The following is a 16,406-nucleotide window of genomic DNA, read 5'->3' as shown; positions in this document are numbered from 1 at the left end:
TCCTTATCGTGCCTCGTTTCCGCCGAATGCAATTATTGGGCATGTTGCAGGGCGTTTAGCAGCAAATTAAAAATGAGATGCCTCTGATAGCTCTGGTAGATAAAGAGAGGGAGAGAAAGAGAAAGAGAGAGAGAGACAAGAGAAAGGTGTGCTTTGCAAAAGGGGAGGGAAGCTATTAACTACTAACTATTCAGAGCGTGAAATAAGGGTGACAGAAAGAGGCAGGGGGGAAATCATTCAACTTCCAGAGGCACTCTGAAAGAAACACTCGGGAAGTGCAGGGGGAAACACTACAGACACTTCTGTATAGCTCAAATATTATAGGACTGGAATTATTAAAGCAGAACAAATAGTTTGATGCAGTGTGAGAAATGTCGGCAAAATAAATCTTTATAAAAGTATTTATGAGTTTCAATACTTATTGTGAGTGTTTGCGAACGTAGCAAATGTTTTTTTTTGTCAGTGTTTGTTCATGGTTGCAAAGACGTTTGCAAACAGTTTTAATGGTTGCAAACAGTTTACCTTGTCACCAAGAAATTTTGAACGACCAGTTTGCAACTTTTTGCAAGCTTCAACGAACACTGACAAAAAACAACATTTGTTATATGCCCTTTAGGGATGGGAATAACAAATATTTCTGGAGTCGATTATTCTAGCGATTATCCTAAGTATTATTGAACAAAAATTGATTTTGTACTATAAATAATACAATACAAAATGTTCATGTGAGGTGCAGGTATTATTTTTGTCCACTCGGGGTCACCATCTTCACATTTTACACTACTGTGACTTTAAATGTGTGTGATTTTAAAAGGCAGAGCCTGGCAGCTGCCCTGGTGAGTCGCAGCTAGTTGTTAAGTGGCTAACCAAAAAATGATCACTTCGAAGCTTTGAGGCTGGAGACAGGACTTCTACTTCATTTGTAATTAAATTATTCGAAAACAAAGAATCAAATTGATGTCGCTAAGAGTCCTATCAGACAAAAAGGAATGGAGCAAAAGAGGAAGTAGAAACTGACCAAAATAAAACGAGGCAATGATGCTAACTAAGCAAGGTTTATCACTAGTGAGAAGCCGTTAATAGATCTCTGGCAAGCACAAGTATAAGAAAGATAACGTAGCAGTCGACAGTCACTCTGCGACGACGTTTTATATGCCGTCAATATTTGGGTCAGGGTCAAAATTCCAGTTTCTGAAAAATTTGTAATACCCCATAACAAAGTTGCTCCTGTATATAAGGTAATTGTAATCAGTTGGGATATACCCGGGTCAACCGCAAGTAAACCGTGAGTACAACACACCAGTCACAGAAGACTGAGTTTACACGTGGATGCTGGATGAAATGAGCTGTATTGAGGTGCTCAGACAGCTTGTGTGGTTCGTGGTATATTGTCAGGACAATTGTATTCCCGCTCCATCGACTGGACTCTTCAAAAACAAGCAATAAGCAATCTGCTGCTCGGCGACTCTTGATCTGTGCCATTTATCCTCTGAAATGAAGGTTGGAATCGGGGAGTTATTGCCACCTGCTGCATAATGTCACACAGGGGGAAACACTTGTGATGAGACTCATTTATCAGCACTGATACTGGGCCACTGGCATCTGTAGCCTACATTTAGTTTGCCAAAGAGGGCTGCAACGAATGATCGTCTCCAACACAGATTACTCTATTAATTGTAGTGTTACTAAAAATATTTAAAAAAATAAACAATAAAAATCATAGGATTGCAGTTTCTATAGACCACTGTTTGCGGGAGATGCAGTAGTTTCATTAATGAGATATATTATGGAAAACTTTATTTGCTTGTATTCAAATACGGTAGTTGTGTCTCTGGAGTGCCTGCCCATCCATTCAAGCGTGAAATTAGACAACCAAGTACAGCTATTGTTGAAACTGTGTCTGTGAGAAATCCATTCTGATTTTGCCGAATTGTGATGTAAAAGTGGGACTAATTTACATAATCAAGTACTGCCAACATAAAAGATTTTCTCCGTCCATGGCCTTGAAGCGAGGCTGGGCAAGATTTGTAATTTCCAAGAAACGGTCCAACTACTCCAGGAATGGGCAACTTAAATGCCTCGGGGGCACAATTTTCTTCACCACTGCTACTCGTAGGCCACAAACGACCACAGAATTCCTATCCAGATGTGTGACAAAAAAATGCCATTTTAGATATGGACAAAATATGTGCATATGTGCAAAAGATGCGCTCTAAATATATTTAATCTTTCATGAATCGTAATCATTTCTTACCTATCTGAATGCATGTTTAAAATATCCCCCAACTCAAAAACAAAAGGTTTGAAGCAAACTAAAAAAGTAACCAAATAGTGATTTTTTTTTAACAATGCAAAGTAGGGATGTGCCCAAAAAAATTGATTCTCATAAGAATTGCGTATTTAGTATGATTCAGAATCAATTTTAGATGTCCAAAAATAGATTTTATTTAAATTATTTTATACTGTTTTGCCTTTGTCTGTGTGAGCGCTGTTCATGTTGTACCCGGTTTGGCCACTGAGAGCAAGTGTGGTTCCACGCGGTCTAATACACTGTTAAGTTGTAGCCACATTAGAGAGTAGAAGGAAAAAGTCACAATCAAGTTATTCCAATAAAAGTTGGGTTTTTTTCCCAGCGTGTAGCCGTTCTTTTGAGTGATAAAAGTGCTCCGAGTAGCGCGCTAATTAGCATTAGCGAGTCAGACTAGAGTAGATCATTACAATTCCTTGCGCATCTATAGATTGAAGCAAAAATCATTGTCAATAAAATCATTTTGAATCAAAAATCTTTCTTAATCGAAAATCGATTCAGAATTGAATCACAGACCCAAAAATCGGAATCGAATCGTGAGACATTCAAAGATTCCCACCCCTTGTGCAAAGGGTTCTCTTGCATAAAAATGACAATTTCAAAACAGCACAAAACTGCTGAACAGCAAACCAACATTAAGTGCAATAATTTGTGCATTTGTACACAAAAATCAACTCACTCATAATTTTTATATTATTGAGGAACTGTTTCTATTGCGTATCATCCCAAATCCTCCCCAAAAAACATTAGGCCTACTCATCAAGACCCTGTGTAAGATTGACTAAGCCATGTCTGCCATCTAGTGTTGAATGGTGATATTACAACTTAAAACAAGCATATTAGCAAGCCGTCAATGCATGTGACGAATCATGGAACATTCAAGTCTGAAATATGTTTTTTTTTTTTTAAGTGACTCATCACCCTTAAGGGATGACACAAGTCTGTGTCTGTGATAATGTGTCACTTATTCAAAGGGCCTCTGGTTTGACTGGGTCACATTCGCCGACGTTTATCTGCAAAATGATGTTGTTTTCCCCCCTAGCTCATCAGCTGCTGCTTCTGTTTGCCATCAGAAGCTGCTCTGTAGTGTAAGCAGGCGGACCAGACTTCATCGGCCCACCTCCATATGTGGCTGGAGTTCTCCATTAAACAAGAGTACAGCTTGGGATACTCTGGGCCATTGCACTGGTAAAGGAAAAGGGGGGTATGCAGGCGCCCGCTCAATAGCAGAAAAAAACAAATTAGTGCTGCATGCATATGCCAGTTGTGGTGACCTTAGAGCAGGGGTACTCGTTCTTCCGAGGGCTGGGAACTGCAGGTTTTAGAGGTTTCTCTCCTCCAACACAGCTGATTCCAATTAACAGAATCGTTAACAGTCTTATGCAGAGCTTACTTTTGAGATGAACATACAGTGCTGCTCAAAAGTTTGCGAACCCTGCAGGCATGGTCAGACTTTTTGTATATAATATTAAAATAACCTTATTAAATGTTTAATCATACCCAAATCTACGATGCTGACATTGAAAATAATGGACTTGAACAAAAAGAATGATAACATTGTCATTCATTCTTGAACAAAAGTTGTTAGTTTAAGAAAAACTCGGATTTCATGGGTGCAAAAGTATGTGAACCTCTCACTTAATTGGACATTGCACCTCCTTTTGCAATGATAATGATCTTTTACATCTACTTTGGGGGAATTTTTGCCACTCTTCATTGCAAAATGCAGCCAGTTGAGAGGTTGGATGGGCATCTAGCATAAACTGCCCGCTTCAGGTCTCGCCACAGTATTTTGAAAGAATTTAAATCAGGATTTTGACTGGGCACATCCAGAACATGAATCTTGTTGTTCTTAAGCCATTCCTTGATTGTATTGATGGAATGCTTTGGATTATTGGATTATGTTGCATGATCCATCTTCTACCAGGCAGTAACTTCACAAAGACGGTTTCAGGTTATGTTCCAGGATTTCACAATATTCCGCTGAATTCATGATTTTCTGGATTATGTGGAGTTGTCCAGGTCGTGAGGATGGAAAGCCAGCCCAGAATTTAACATTCTCACCCCCATGCTTCACACTAAAGGTGAAGGTTCTTTTGCTGGTATGCAGTGTTGACTTTTCATCATACATGACTGTTTTAGTTGTGACCAAACAGTTCAATTTTGGACTTATCTGTCCACAGAAGGGACTTCCAAAAAGCTTCAGGTTTGTCCGGGTACTCGCTGGCAAAGTTCAGATGGGCAGCTTTGATTTTATTTTTTTTTGTGAGCAGAGGCTTTTACCTTAGCAAGCCTTCCATGAAAGCCTTGTGGATTGACTTTTCTTCTGATTGTTGAAGCATGCACGTGTCCCAGATGCAGCAAAAGAGGTCTGCAAATCCCTTGATGTGATGTTCGAGTTGGCTTTTTATCTGAATTATAATTTTTCTTGTGGTTCTTGCTGATATTTTAGAAGGCTGTCCACTTCTAGGCAGGATTGTTGTAATTTTCAGTGTTCTCTAGTTGCAGATGATCTGCTTCACAATAGAATGATGAAGCTCAATTTTTTTTAGAGGACTTTATAGCTTTCCCCAGACAGATATGCTGTCACTGCCCACTTCCTGAGGTCCCCTGAGATTTCTCTTCCTCTCAGCATGACTGGCCTGTATGGGTTCACCTGGGGAAGGCTAAAGTGAAGTGGTTTCAGTCAGTGATGCGCAATTTCTTTGCTAAACCTCTCATTTCATTGGTCCATTTCAGTGGTTAGTTTAGCTACCAATTCGTCCTACCTGATCCTACGTTTTAAGCAATGCAGCGCAGGGTTCACTTACTTTTGCACCTACATGAATTGACCAAAAACTCTTTTTAATTAAGTTTTGACTACACAATTGATTAAAAAAAGAACATATATATATAAAATGTTTCAGATTGAACAACAAATCAGGTTGAAACAATTGGAAAGTCCAAATTGCTCAAGAGGTTTACAAACTTTTGAGTAGCAATAATCACGTGTGGTGGAAAAGGAAAAAAATCCAAAACCTGCAGGACTTCGGCCCTCCTCAAGGACTGAGCCACATTACAGCAGTTTTTATGTTATTCAAAGTAAAAAATAAAAAATAAAAGAAGCTTTTTTTCCTCAAGGACTAAAGACACTGACTAGCCGTCAAAGCAAATATTTTTTGTTAGTAATGTTAGTTAGTTGTGTGCAGTGGCACACTCAATCAAATAGAGTAGAACCTCTGTCTAGGGTTAGAGGCTAGAGCTATCAAATATTTTTTTTAGAAACAAGTATTCTACCTATTATCCCATCGCATAATCGAGTAGTAGGATACAAATTATGAATACAATTTTCATTTTGTTTATTTGAGGTGCCCCGTCATGCTCTATTCATTTTTCATTTTGTTTATTTGAGGTCCCCCGTCATGCTCTATCTGTTTGTGACTTAATGTGTGTGGCTTCCAAAGGGAGGGCCTGGCCTTGGGCCTCATTTATAAAGTGTGCGTAAAGCGTGTGTACAAACATTCCCACGGCAAGTATGGGATCTATCACTTTGTAATTGTAATTGTACGTGAGGACGTGTGGAAATCTGATCGTGTGAACTCACAAAACATTTTGACACACAACGGCTATACAAATACACACAAACAGGCTGAATTTAAACGTGTTTCCCAAAACATAGTTGGAGCGAGAGATTATTTGTACCCACATTTTAATGAAAGCACCATCACAAAACAAATTTTGCTACGTGAACAGTAAATGATTTCATTCAATCAATGCACAAATAATCTGCGATCTACGTGGGCTGGAGGAATTAACGAACAATTCATTCATTCTACAAAATAGCTCTGCGGGTGGGCGCCTCCAATAATAAGTGCAGACAGCCTGGCTACATGTATACAGCAGTGAGGTCACATCTCCCCAGCTTGCAATACGGGTGCTCAAGTAACTTGCTCGTCCCCCCCCAGTTTAAAGGGGAAGTCAATTTTCTTCACAATAATATGTTGTATGGGCCCCCACTTGCCTAAACACAGCATTCTCTGTGCGCAAGGGGAATACGAGTTAAGCAACAAAATCCACCTTTTGGTCATTTTGCCAATTGCTGTCGACTGAAAATGACATCGCAGTTACTTTAACCTCAGGCCAATCAAGGCGCACCGGTTTTCTGAAGCTGACTCTCCCATCTTGTTAGTTATTTTCTTGTATTAGGAACACTTGCATTAGTTGTTCCAAACAGTGCAATTCATTCTTTACCCTCTGTGCGCTGATTTCTGATTTCTTAAAAGGAAACCTGCTACCATATAGAGTCAATTGGAGGCGTTTGTCAATGCAAATGAGGCTAGATGTGCCCAAGCATAGCTGTTTAAAACGGGTGGGATTTATCAACACTAATCAATTACTGGTAGGGATGGCAGAGTACAGATACCAGGCATCTGTAGTGGGCCGATTACCCAGCCTTATTTCAAGGTATCAGTACTTGCAACAGGAACCAGAAATTAGAAAATTTACATTAATTTCATGCAATTTTAAGGAAAAATACTAAATTGGGATATATAGATATAGATATGTCATTGTTTTTTTTTGGGGGGGGGGGGGATTTTGTGTATAAATAGTACTAGTGGTATTGGTACCGGTGACTACGCAAGTGCCAAGTACTTGTACTGGTGTCGGTCTGAAAAAAAGTTGTCAGTACGTTTGATATGTATGGGTTTGTTTGTACTTAAGCACATACTAAATTTCAGTCGTGTGAATGAATTTAGAACCTGCTCTTGGCACTCTGATGAATGAGAGCCTCCTGGTAAGTGACGTTTACGTCAGTGAATAAGAGTATAGTTGGCTGTTTTTAGCTTAAGTTAGCCAGTCTGCAGCGTGTGGGCATCGGTTAGTGATGGCAAAACGAAGCCTCATGAGGCTTCCAACCATTTCAGCCAATTGTTTCGAGCAAGGGTTCATTTCTTGAATGACTAATGTGCACACAAAACCACCTGGTGGCCAGGTGGATAATGACAGGCAGCTGTATCTTAACCACATAATGTGTGATGCATAGATGACCTTTGATTTACCTACCATAAATTTTGTCAACAAACATTAGGTGACTGCGTATGCAGTTCCCATTTTATTGGACAACAAAGACATCATAGGCAAGATCATGGACATGAAACACAAATGTTGTTGCATCAACAATCAGGTTTTTCTGATTTTATTAATGAGTGTCTACTTTTCCTCATGTGAAGCTAAAAAAAAGCTACAACCACTAGGAATGAGGTGTGCCTAAAGGCTATGGGAGATTCTTATTTGTTACTATCTGCTGACTAAATATATAAAAAAGTAATGATAAACATGTATATAATTTCAAAGAGGTGGTGTAAGGGTGTCCCACAGGAACCATTCCACCCACAGGAGGACTCGTCATGACTCTTTTCTTCAGTGAGACAGAAGCCCCCTGCCGTCTTCCCACATTCGTTAAAATGCAAAATTATAAATAAAAAAACGCTGCCACTTATTTTTGTCACGATGAGCTTCTCTTTCATGTGTCTCTCTACTGATCATTTTTCAGCATATTTTAAAATCAAGTGATAATATTAAGGCGAGCCAAGTTCATGATCAAACGACATCATTTGTAATGTTAAAATAATAAAGTCAGATTTTCTGAGAAATAAATCGTAATACAAAAACAATTTACAAATACACTTTACGAATGCAATTTACAAATATTTACGAGAATAAAGAGAGAATACCTTTCAGTAGTTACAATACTCTATAGGGTTCTTGCAGGAATCACTAAGTTAAATTTGAGACCTTTTTGAGACCTTTTCAGACCATTATGAGAACATTTTTAGACCAACATTCAAGTCATAGCAAGCTGGCGCTTTCCGGCTTTCGCGTGTGACTCGAGTGCCTTCACATCCAAAGTCTCCAACTTTTTTGTTTTTGTTTGCATACTTTACAACGAGCCAAGTGCCTATCGCCTGCTACCTCTTCAAACCAGCTGGAAAACTCGGTACTTTCAAGCCAATTCTTGTTAAACTGACTGACTTAAACTGGGTTTTGATTTGCTTCACTTATCGCAGCCACTTCCACTACGGCAAAACTCCTCTCAGAATTTTTTTTTTCAACATTGTAATCAAGTGGCCGAAACTGTACTATAATGCTTTTGCTAATGCAGGGTTCTACGTTAAGCCTTTTCGGATGGTGGCCCTGCCAGAACCAGCACTGGCCATGTATATAGCTAGCTAGCCTTGGACCGATCATCAGAATGTGGTAAAAAAAATTTTTAAATCAATACTATTAACCCATTTGCTCCCAAAAACGTACAAATGCGTTCTATTTTAAATGTTTTAAGTGTCCCAAAGAAGTGTTTATACGTGTGTATGTTTTTTTATGCTACAGCATACAGAAGGCTTTGATGCAGCCTCTCAACTGCAAAGAACAGTTGAAGAAATGGTAGTTATTACACAAACGGCCAGCGGGTGGCAGCAGAGCATAGGAAAGGAACCAGGACCATGTTGAAAAAAAACCCTCAATTGCTCAGAATTCTAAGTAGATTTGTGAATAATGATTAAACTTAGCTATATTATAATTCTAATTGCTGCAAAACGGAAACAGATAGAAATATACTTGTTTACCTGATGAAAGAAGAGACTTTAATCTTTCTTTTGGTAGGTTTCATGTTTTTATAGCAATACAACACAATATTCTGTGGGCCTTACACAATCAGTCAAAATCCAGTAAAACAGCTGGGAGTGAAGGGGATTGTTTTAGTGAAAATGGCTGGGAGTGAATAGTTAACTCTTTGACTGCCATAAACGTTATAAAACGTTTAGCATAAACCTAGGGAAGGGCGCCGAGGACGTTAAAAGACGTCCCCTATGTTTGTTTTTTTTTTTTTTCAAAAACGGGTGCAGGAAAGCCTTGGGCAGCTGTGCTGAAAGTATCAGGCATATCTGAATAGTAAAAGACTCGTTTTGGCCCCTAGAGGGCAGCGATGACTCTCTTTGCACAAGGTTGAATGGGCCGCCCACCGTGGGCGTCAGTAGAAGACGTGAGGCGGAGCTAGAGTGTTGAGGAGACAATGGCTGATCCAAGCCACAATGGCTTGACCAAGCAACCGGTTACAAGCAGCTCACGCTTGAGCATTTTTTTCAAAGACGGAAAGCATCAATCAATACTAAAAAGCGCATTGATGTCGACGATGATGATGACTCCGAGCTTGACGCCAAAGTTGGAAGCTTTGACGTGACTGTTATGAACACGTAGTAAGCCTCACCGGCTAAGCGCGGCTAGCGCGGCTAGCGCTGCTAAGGCCGGAAAACGCGCACAATAGCCGGCCGGGTACTTCTACACAATCGGACATTCGATCGGGCGATGGAGAGTTGGCATCGACCAATGCAGATTGATGATGATGATGATGATGACTCCGAGCTTGACGCCAAAGTTGGAAGCCTTGACGTGTTTACGATCACGTAGTAAGCCTCACCGGCTAAGCGCGGCTAGCGCTGCTAAGGCCGGAAAACGCGCATAATAGCCGGCCGGGTACTTCTGCACAAGCGGACATTCGATCGGACGATGGAGAGTAGTCGAAAAGCATCGACCAATGCACATTGATGATGATGATGATGGTCACTCCCGAGGTTGACGCCGGAGTTGGAAGCATTGACGCGGCCGTTATTCTCTCGTCATAAAGCCTCACCGGCTAGCGCTGCTAACGCCGGAAAACGCGGAGCTGCACAAGCGGACATTCGATCGGACAATGAAGAGTACCCCGAGTCCAATGCATATTCATCGGAGGAGCGGGTACAGTCTGATCACGGAGAAGACACTGTTTCTGGACTACGATGCCACCATGAATGGAGTGGATAAAATGGATCAGAACATCTACCACTCGGTATAGCAACCGAAGGACATGAGGAAGCCACAACGTAACATCACCGTAACGTAACCGTAGCATGATCCTGATATTAGACTTTATGGCAACACACACTGCAGTATATACTTGCTATTCCCCGGAAAAAACGGCCTGCAAGAAAGTGGAGCTTTTGCACGCGAAGAGGCAATCTGTTGTGCAAATGCTGTTGCGTCTCTTTGCACGCAGGAGAGTGTTACAAAAAGAAAAACTGTCGTTGAAACATCCACATATTTGTAAATAGCACCACAGTTGCACACATTTGTAAATAGTTTGCCAAATTGTTGTCAAATTGTTACACTGTTGAATGTAAATAAACGTATTTTGCTATCAAAAAACACTTTTTCATTCTTGGTGGTAGTGTTTTATAGAAGTAAAGCACTATTTAGGTGTTTGTGGCATCATTCATGGACAAAAAGAAGTGTCAAATTCACTAGAATGCATGAAATAATATCGTTTCACTAAAAGCTTGATTTCTCCGTATTTTGGTCCAAAACAGGCGAAATTGGGTGAAACTAACCATTTTCTATTGTTGATTACTAAAGAACGGAATAAGGTAGAAACAAACTTTTTTTTTCTGATGAAAGATGAAAGTCCAATCTTTCATTTGGTAGTATGTGTGTTTCCATAGTCCAAACAGAACATTTTCTGTGGACCTTGAAAGATCAGTCAAAATGCTTAAATCGGCTGGCACTGACGGCATCCCTTTTCTGAAAACGTCTGGCAGTCAAAGAGTTAATATGTCCCCATGTGTGTATTTTTTATTTTTTATTTATTTATTTTACAAAGGACTCCCCAATCTCGAGTGTCAAAAATCGCTTGCTTTCTTTGATTTTCAGTTTTTGAGGATGACGACAACACAGCACATCCCCAGAACTCGTCACTTCATCACCGCAAGCTCGACACCACTTGGCAAAAAAAAAGAAAAAAGATTGCTATAGTAATAAGAGAAAAAATAAGAGAATAAATAATTTAATGCTTCCAAATAAGAGATAAAGTAATACACAATTAATAAAACATAACTCTAAAACATTGTATACTAAAATGTTGATTTCTTCACATTTATTGATCAAATTTCTAGGGCCATTTGTAGTTTTACCGGTGTCCAGACACCCTGTACAATACACAACAAAATGAATCAAAAAAAATTTATACGGAAATAAAATAAAATAAAATAAAAATATCTAGTGGCCATAAAAGTCACATTCAAAATATGTGGTTCTACAAGATTTTTTCAAGGCAAGTGCAAAAAAATGTAATTCAATACAACAGCGTGCCTAAGAGTTGCTCCCATTAAACCGGTTTCCACACAAACTGTAGTGTCTCCGCCTGAACACTTGGTGGCACACTGTGTCGCACCCACATAATGATGTACTTCATAGACAGCCGAATAACCTTAACAGCTGTCATGTGCTAACTTTGAATTGAAGCTGTTAATAAAATTAATAAAGACAAATACAAGACTAATTGCTGAGAATGCTGCACAGATCATCAAACTCAATGTCAGCTATAGGCACAGACAGCGACCCCCCCCCCCCCAATTTAAAACTATTTGTGGTGATCAAAGGCTTTTATCTGCTAAGCTTAAGCTAGATGCTATGCTAACCGCTACGAACTACCCGCCCACCCGAACTACATTGACGACAATGTAAATGCACTCCCGCGAATGCCCCCCTTTGCTTTTGGGTTAGGTGTGGACGGTTTTCAGCTATCAGACAGTCGAAACAATAACGTAACAGGCACAATTTGTTTTTGTTTTCCTACAGCCAGTTCTCTGCATAGACGGAGCGGATATAAGAATTTAAGACTTGGGTTTGGGTAAACTAAATTTTAGACCTTGTATGAAAATATTGTTGTTTTTTAAGACATTTAAGGCCTAAAATTAAGTTTCTGAATTTTAGACTTTTTAATTTTTGTTTAAATTACATACTCACAACAAATCAAGCAATTCAATAAAAACTGTCAATCAGGTACAACTCCTCTCCCGGCCACAGTTCGAGAGAAATGGCTGAAGGGACAAAGGAATGCTTGTACTTGTTGCTTTTAATCCTTGGAAATTTAAACCGAGATCCAGACGGCAACATCTCAAACTCAAGATATAAAGGACGAGAGTCATCCGAAAGAACGACATTGGTTTTCCTCGATACCTGCCTGTTGAACAAATCTGTAAGTGAGCTTTGATGAACTCTCAATATTTTACTACTTGTATTAGTTATTTTGCTCAGTCCATTTTTTGATTTGGTTTTAATGTTGCCAAACCAGCATAGAAGAGATAATTCTAGTCAACACACATTCAATGTATGATTTATAAAATCAAATCAAGGACTTATCGATCTGGAACTTGGAAAGTTTCCTCAGACAGGACAGTCGTTGCTGGCCCTTTTTTTAAAGATTGTCTGAGTGGCAAGTAAAATTTAACTTATTGTCCAATATTGTCCCAATATATTTATAGCTCTCAAAAGTGTTTACTGTCTGGCCTTTAATAATGGTTTATTATATGTTTAATATTATTAAGTTTAAAGTTCAAGTGGTGTATAAAATTGATGGAACAGTGCGGACACCTCATGTATTATTTTAGAGCTAACATCGGCTCTACAGTTCATACTTGTTTGTCGTCAAACATCTCAGACATTCTTTCATTTTTACTTCCTGTAGCTGTCCCGACCGACACTGATGAACACACCGAGTCTCATTCAAGTTCGAAGCGCAAAGTCATCAAAGACACTGGGAGTTGAAAGAATCAGTGGCGGGCATATCGCAACACTTAGTAATTCACTCTTGCAAGAGGTTTCATCACCGCCCCGATGCAAGGGATGAAAAAATTATAATTTATTGATCTTGCTTCCACATGTTCCCATTTTCCAGCGACAGCTTAAGCAGCACTTTTATGGACAAATCTCAGGTTTGTGTTCCTTCCTGGAGGCTATTAATTGTCCTGAATAGGCGTAACCGCTCCCGAGGCGCAACTCCGTGTCGGCCATACATAAGGCATTATGGTGCCAAGTCTTGCTAGGGGTTTCGTCAAGCCCTCCATCCAATCCTCTCCTTCAGCAACTGGACTGCAGGGCTGGGCAATTTGGCCTTAAGATAAAAACTCTTAATATTTATATTTTGACAAAAACCTGATATCTGATTTTGTGTGTGTATGAATGGGTGAATGTGAGGATTAAATTATAAAAAGCAGTCCATTTACCATAATCAACTTTTTTTTCCACCCTTTGTTTATAGAAAACTCAAATGACAATGACATCATTCAAATGTAGTTTTGCTATTTTCCCCCTCCTGGGATTTACTTTATTTTTCCTGATCTCAAACAAGGATTCAATCTAAAAATACAAATAAGACACACATTTATTCTTACTTAAAATACACAATTTTGTTAGTCACAATGCCTATTGCCTATTATCGTTAGCCCAATAGCATAATTACCCAAGTCATGTTTGATTTATTCTCACCATAGCAATAAAAAATAAAAAAGCCTAGTGCTTGCTCTTTTATCCCTTCATGTCTCTAGAGGGGCTGGAAAAGTCGCTATATTAGAATAGCTAAATCACTTACAATTGGCAATACTGATTCTGCTTTTGTCATCAAGCTCCTCTCTGTTCGCAGCTATGCTGTTAGTTAAAGCAGTGCACATCAGCAAAGACCAGCTTCTAACTATGGAAGGCTAAAAACCAAGACTAAAAAAAAACTGAATTAATTGATCAAATCAAAATCTTACGTTCTTTACTGTCGTAATAACCAAGACATTTCTGAGCCGTTTTCCAAAAGCAAAACACCTCTGCTCAACTCAATCAGTCTCCTCTTCAGGTTCGAGCCCTCATCTATTCTCGTTACCTGGAAGGCGGCAACTGGAAGCTTTATTGCAAAGCCGAGCACCTGTCTTCTAAAACGCATTTAAATGCACGGCACACATACACACACACGATGATGAAATAAGTCGGCTCGGCGAGCAAGAACAGGGAGGGAAACTTCAATCTGCCTATAAATGCTCAACAGTTTCCAAGGTGACTTTAAAAGAGAAACGGTAGCGGATAATTCATTACCTGGCCTCCATGCAGGCTAATGGGCTGAAAATGTCATCCCGCCAGTCGCGAGGGGGAAACAAGAGCATCTGCCCCATCAAAATAAGAGAAATGGACTGTTAAATTGTGTCAAATGCTGTCACCAGAGAGCTTGCTCTTGCCTGGATTAGAATACCACAAAATAATCCTAAAAACGAAGGAACATTGTGGCGGGAATAAAATGATAACGTTTACGGGGAAACAAATAGGTAATATAACTGTAAATTGTTGTAAAAACGTTTGCTATTTGTCAAGAAAAAAAAAGTCAGAAAATTATGAGAATGAACATTTTTGCAGTGGGGAAAGTCATACTATTATGTAAAAAAAAGTTGTAGAGCGAGAGTATAAAGCATTTACCCCTCTCAAGAAAAGAATTATGTAATATTGCAAGAATAGTTATTTAATTGTAACATAACAGTTTCTCTTCTTTTAAAATGTCAACATTTTTTAATTAATTATTACTTTTTTCTTGTATTACAAAGACAATTTGGTGTCACAGAAGGAAGGAAGGAAATAGGGACGCGCGATAACTTTTTTCCCCACTGATACTAATAACCGATAACTTTCTGCTGCTCCACACATATACATTTTTCTTGTGAGCTGTTGTTGCAGCTTAAATTAATAAAGGGTCATTGATGGACAAGTTTGTCTGATGATGCCCATTTTATGAATTATCAGGTGGTACGATCAAATTGAAATAACCAATTTGGGACTTTTATTTTAAAATACATTTATAGACAGGAGTTTGTATCATCCACAAAACAGTCAAGAACCCATGGGAGCAGCTATCAGGTTTGTATAGTCTCACAACTATGCAAACAAAAAGTTACCCTTTAACAATTGGCACGTGTTGGTCATATTTGGACATATGGCCTGAAAAATATATATTTTCACTTTAATTTTAATTGTGTGGCTAGCTAGTTTATTTTGTTTAGATGGCTAATTGTTAGCCTCATAACTTTGATTTGAGAAGAAAATATTATGTGGTGCGACCATTATAGAAAGTGTTCCATGATAGATGCATGTCTTAAATTATAGATGCCCTGAATTGTAGATAATAGTGAAATTGTAGATAACAGTGAATAATTATAAAGAATAACTATCTTATGTGCTTTTATAATAAATTAACTGTGGTGGGTCTGGTAAAATCCTTATCCGTGAATGACCCTAAAACATTTCAATCCCGCTTCTTACTAATGGTGTAACAGGTCGGAGGATGACATAAAAAAAAGTGATCAAAGTGAGGCGATGAGTAATCTTGTCCCAATTTCCCCGAATGCAGCAAAACTTTAAGTGTGTTTGAGGCGGCTTTCAACAAAAATAGGTAGACATTAATGACGTAATTTCCCCCAAAAAATCATTCCGATAACAATTGGTCCGACAATCATCGTGCATACCTAGAAAAGATGAATACATCTGGTCTGAGGGAAAGGAAGTCAAAGAATAAGTCAGAAAGGAAGGACAGAAGGTAGGTACAAAGGAAGAGGCAGAAGAGTAGGTTTCTGCAAAGGAAGGAAGGACGTACAGAAGGAACAAATGAAGGAGCTCAGGAAGGAAGGAGGCAAACTAGGAACAAAGGAAGGAAAGCAGAAAAGTGGGTTGAAATGAAGGCATGCACTAGGCAGGATAGAAGGATGCATGAATAAAAAACAGGTCAGAAGTAAGGCAGGGAAGAAGGATGGAAAGTAGGAAACAGAAAGATGGGTTTCAGCAAAGGACAGATGGAAGTAAGGATGCTTGAATGAAAAGCAACTCCAAGTGAAGGAAGGAGGTCAGGAAGAAAGAAAGAAAGAAGGGAGGTCAGGAAGGAAAATATGGGGGCAGGGGTAGGCTGGAAATGTAATAAAATGCAAAAACATGAAGTGCATACCTACTTTTGGCCCACCCTGTATATTGCTTAGCATGCATTTTCTAAATGGATGTGACAGCTTGACACCTATTTGGCACTTCGGTCTGAAGGCTTGAAGACAAAGACACACATGCGTTGGGTGATGCTCATCACTTGATGCTCATCTCGAGCCACCTCGGCCGAAAGACCCCCTTTATCCTGTCTCCAAGCGGTCCTTTGTGATGATTCAGCATATTGAAATAGTAATAATAACGATGCTACACACAAAAGACGTCTGCTTTTGCTTCGCCGTCTTGCAATTCGGCG

The 16,406-nt window shown here is 39.3% G+C and overlaps 1 protein-coding gene across 1 annotated transcript in view; it reads right to left on the bottom strand.

Annotated features, from left to right (window-relative positions):
- Nucleotides 1-16,406, bottom strand: part of LOC147181421 (transcription factor MafG) — a 29,575-nt gene that overhangs the window by 12,636 nt on the left and 533 nt on the right. The window lies entirely within an intron of this gene.

This window comes from Leptonotus elevatus, chromosome 1 (genome assembly GCF_054856555.1).
Source record: "Leptonotus elevatus isolate MCC_2025b chromosome 1, RoL_Lele_1.0, whole genome shotgun sequence".
Taxonomy (NCBI): domain Eukaryota; kingdom Metazoa; phylum Chordata; class Actinopteri; order Syngnathiformes; family Syngnathidae; genus Leptonotus; species Leptonotus elevatus.
The sequence above is the reverse complement of the archived record's forward strand: the minus strand, read 5'-3'. Positions and strand labels throughout refer to the sequence as shown.